The sequence below is a fragment of the Leucoraja erinacea genome, chromosome 27, assembly GCF_028641065.1.
Source record: "Leucoraja erinacea ecotype New England chromosome 27, Leri_hhj_1, whole genome shotgun sequence".
Taxonomy (NCBI): Eukaryota; Metazoa; Chordata; class Chondrichthyes; order Rajiformes; family Rajidae; genus Leucoraja; species Leucoraja erinaceus.
Genome location: NC_073403.1, coordinates 8057994 through 8062821, shown reverse-complemented (window position 1 = coordinate 8062821; position 4828 = coordinate 8057994). Strand labels below are relative to the sequence as shown.

General features: G+C 44.6%; 1 non-coding gene across 1 annotated transcript; it reads right to left on the bottom strand.

Annotated features, from left to right (window-relative positions):
• Window positions 1-3709: 3709 nt before the first annotated feature.
• On the bottom strand, window positions 3710-3787 carry trnac-gca (transfer RNA cysteine (anticodon GCA)). The gene has a single exon. It is a non-coding gene; the product is annotated as a tRNA-Cys (tRNA).
• Between the last annotated feature and the right edge of the window lie 1041 nt (window positions 3788-4828).

Here is a 4828-nt window from a genome sequence, read left to right as displayed (position 1 = left end):
GAAAGCATCCAGAGAACCTGCCTCCACTGCCGTCTGAGGCAGAGAATTCCACAGACTCACCACTCTGTGTGAAAAAAGGTGTTTCCTCGTCTCTGTTCTAAACATCAACTGGAAATGGCGTCAAACCTGGTGACTCTTGTACACTGCCTCACTGTACTATTTCTATACACTTGTACTATACTTAAGATGTGCTTATGCATAGTAATACTTGTACTGAACTGTATGCAAAAAAGAATTCCACTGTACCTCGGTACATGTGTCAATAAAGTTCCACTGAACATATAAAGGTTCAGCAGTATGGAGGTACGTCACTAGATGGCAGCATACAATTGTCAGGGAAAATCCAGACAAATATTTGGTGTCCTCGTCAATCAAAACAGATTGATCGTTCTAGGAACCTGCTGAAGGAGCCTACAGTCCACTAAGCTACTTCATGTGCATGTGGCAAAGTCATACCATTGTTCCATGGTGCATAGAAAGCATTTTATCAGGATGTATCACAGCTTGGATTGGGAACAACCCCATCCAGGACCGCAAGAAATTGCAACGAATTGTGGTTAATAATAATAATAATAAATTTTATTTATTGGGCAACTTTCAGACATCTCAAGGACACCTTACATAGATTAACAGGAATATAAACATATAATCAGAATAAAATAAATAATAAAGACATCACAGAAACACAAATTAAAAACAGAATTCAGTCCAAAAACAAAAATCAAAAACACAATGTGAAGAGAGAGCAGCGGCAGCTAAAGCGCGCCAGCGTCCACTCTCCCTTCACGGCAGCCATCTTGGACAAAGTCTAACAGGATTACCTTACAGACAAAAAAATCAACACTCCACAATGGTTACCACTGTGGGGGAAGGCACAATGTCCAGTCCCCAACCCCAAGTTCACCCCAAAGTCAGGCCTATTGAGGCCACCGCAATTGCCTCTACGGAGGCCCGATGTTCCTGGCCGTTCTCACCTGGTGGTCTTGCCCCGGGGTCGGGAGAGTCCTCTCAGCGGCTGGGCCACCTGGAACGGCCGCTTTCTAGCCGGAGACCACGGCTTCCGAAGCTGACAAGGCCGCGCCTGTTTGGAGCTCCCAGGCTCCCGATGTTGAAATCGGCACCGCCCGCTCCGCAGACCCGCAGCCCGGAGGTGTTGAACACAGCGGTCTCAGCTCACCAGAGCTCCTGCGCGTCGATCCAGCGCAGCGACCCCGGCAAGGCATCGCCCGCTCCGCTCCGCGATAGCGCTCCAGCGCTGTGTCGCCACCGAGGCCGAGGTGCTGGGCGGTGCCCGCCAGGAAACGGCGCTCCAAGCCCGCTGGTAGGCCCCGAGGACGGGTCGACGGGCAGCCCGGAGAAAAAGCTGCCTCACCGACCAGGTAGGGACCTAGAAGTAAAATTGACCCCTAACCCCCACATTAAAAAGTCTGTATCTCCAACGGACGAAAAACAGAACTCACTAAAAACGTTTAAAAAAGCTAATTAAAACGGACGGCTGCTGGCCAAGATGGCTCCTCCTCCTCTGCAGCACAGGCCATCACACTAACCAACCTCTCTTCTATTGATAGACACAGAAAGCTGGAGTAACTCTGCGGGACAGGCAGCATCTCTGGAGAGAAGGAATGGGTGACGTTTCGGGTCGAGACCCTTCTTCAGACTTCAATTGATTCCATGTATACCTCACGCTGCCTCGGCAAGGCCAGCAGCATAATCAAGGATGAGTCACATCAGGGCCACTCCCTCTTCTCCCCTCTCCCATCAGGCAAAAGGTATAGAAGTGTGAAAACGGACACCTCTAGATTCAGGGACAGTTTCTTCCCAGCTGTTAGCAGGCAACTGAATCATCCTACCACAACCAGAGAGCAGCGCTGAACTACTATCTACCTCGTTGATGACCCTTGGACTATCCTTGATCGGACATGGCTGGCTACCTTGCATTAAACGTTGTTCCCTTATCATGTATCTATACACTGTAAATTAATTGATTATAATAATGTATTGTCTTTCTGCTGACTGCTTAGCATGCAACAAAAGTTTTTCACTGTACCTCGATACACGTGACCATAAACTAAACTGAAGGGAGTCCCATGTACCTCAATACTTCAGAACACTCTTAGGCCTTGTCTACTTTCTGTATCAATGCTGTTATGATTCTTGCTTCAAAAGCGATGGAATAGTGCAATCTCCCTTCTAATTAGTGTATGTGTGGAGGAAATATCTTGAACCTCTCCATTCATTCTTCTAGGTACGCATCTTGCTTCCTTATTAACAATTTACCACCAGAGAAAACAATCTCGTATTCTCTATTTCTTTGTAATTGTGGAATATCTTCCCTACTTAAGTGTTTCAATTTCCCAGCCATATTTTAAATGGGAAGTTCTAGTTCCTTCTAGAGCACCACGTTAATAAAAATACACTGTCAACTTTTTTTGGATAATGTTTTTCTGTTTTGGAAAAACTGGAAAGGAAATATTGTCGGGCATTTCTGTCTGGGGTTCCCCGAAGCTGGATCCCAGCCGACAGGTTCTCTGATGAAGAGAATTTGTCAGACAAGATCCGAGCTTCGGGGAACAAACCTGCCACTAGTTTGACCTTACTTTGCAATGTAACTCAGACAGCTGCAAGATACGAGAAATTAATAGGTGTTTGATACACCGAGAAGGTCCCCTGTGAAAGCTGAGGATCCTTCTTGCGGATGAGTAGACAGGAGCTTGTTGCTATGCAGATCTCAAGCTGTAGCTGAGAGGGCTCGATGTTTGACTATAGTACCAAGGAAGCTCACCATAGCACAGGACCTTCGATGAAGGTGACTATTACAATTTGTCCTCCAGCTGGATTCAGGAAGCCTTTGCAAAGAGTTTGCCATTCAGACTGCTAACAGACACTGTACTTACAAAGATAGAATTAAAGGACATTCTTTTAGGAAGGAGATGAGGAGAAGTTTCTTTAGTCAGGGGGTGATGCATCTATGGAATTCTTTGCCACAGAAGTCTGTGGAGGCCAAGTCAGTGGATATATTTAAAGCAGAGATAGATAGATTTTTAGAAGTTATGGGGAGAAAGCAGGAGAATGGGGTTAGGAGGGGTAAATAGATCAGCCAAAGTTTAATGTTGGAGTAGACGAAGGGCCGAATGGTCTAATTCTACTCCTATTCCTTATGACCTTATGATAGCAGCTTTAAGGCAACTATTACATTTTAAGATCCTGCACTTCATATATGGCATTCTAAACTACTAACCTGATACATATTACCCCTTTTCTATACCGACCTGAAACATCACCCATCCTTTTTCTCCACAGTTGCTGCCTGACCTGCTGGGATACTCCAGCACTTTATATCTACCCCTTTTGTATCCAATGGTGCATGATAGCAGTTAGATCAAAATAAAATTAACAGTAAATCATTGAGGTATTAAAACTGAAGGCCATAAGTGATAAGAGCAGAATTGGGCCATTCGATCCATCAAGTCTACTCCGCAATTCAATCATGGCTGATTCATGGCAATCATGGGCTTTCGGTGGTTACACAGAAAAGCTCTCCTGCAGCAGCATCTATGGAGCGAAGGAAATAGGCAACGTTTCGGGCCGAAACCCTTCTTCAGACTGATCTCCTAACCCTATTCTCGGAAGGCAGGGTGGGAGGAGACAGCAGGGGAGCTGAGGAAGGGGAGGAGACAGCACAGGACTAATCAAATGGGAGAAGTTTTGAAGGGTGCAGACTCCCCCGGATTTGAACCAGGGACCTCTTGATCTGCAGTCAAATGCTCTACCACTGAGCTATACCCCCAGATGATCACAAACTTTGTAAACAGATATGACTGAATGAGGGAGAGCCAGATATCTGTAAAGATTTTGGAAAGAAATTCCAGATTTTGAGAACCCAGATGCCAACGGTGGGACAACTAAATTCAGACTAGACAATCGACAATAGGTGCAGGAGTAGGCCATTCGGCCCTTCGAGCCAGCGCCACCATTCAATGTGATCATGGCTGATCATCCACAATCAGTACCCCATTCCTGCCTTCTCCCCATATCCCCTGACTCTGCTATCTTTAAGAGCCCTATCTAGCTCTCTCTTGAAAATATCCAGAGAACCGGCCTCCACCGCCCTCTGAGGCAGAGAATTTCACAGACTCACAACTCTCTGTGTGGAAAAAGTGTTTGCTCGTCTCCGTTCTAAATGGCTTACCCCATATTCTTAAACTGTGGCCCCTGGTTCTGGACTCCCCCAACATCGGGAGCATGTTTCCTGCCTCTAGCCTCTAGAAGAGCACATGAGGTCAGACGTGTAGGGGCATAGGGATCTCAGAGACCTGTAGCACAGAGTCTAAAAGAAACCAGGCAACAAGGCAGTAATAGTGAAGAATTGGAATGCTTTACTGTATTCCATCATAACAATTTATTTCCATTCTACGATTTGACTGATTTATACTTTTCTCCATATCTCTTTATCTTTCTAATAAATCTATTGATATCTTTCTGAGTAATGTTACATCCGTTCCTTTTCCTTGTAAGATTTGGACTAGGTTTTTAATTTGCTTTTTACTCCATGTTAAGGTCACATTTTTAACTTTATTTATTTTGTCCTTACTGTCTAGAATTATCTCTTAAGGTGCTTCACTTATCATTCACTGTAATGATAATGTTGAAATGAAATGAAATGATAATGATCCATTTGCAATACATCTGTTTTAATTCCTGCACATGTTTGAAATTAGCCAGCTTTTCACCAAATTTGGGTTAAAAATGTGCTTGCTGGTTTCTCTGTGGATTGGTTCCAATCAAAGTATTATTGTAACAAACATATTTATAATGCAGAAAAAGGCAA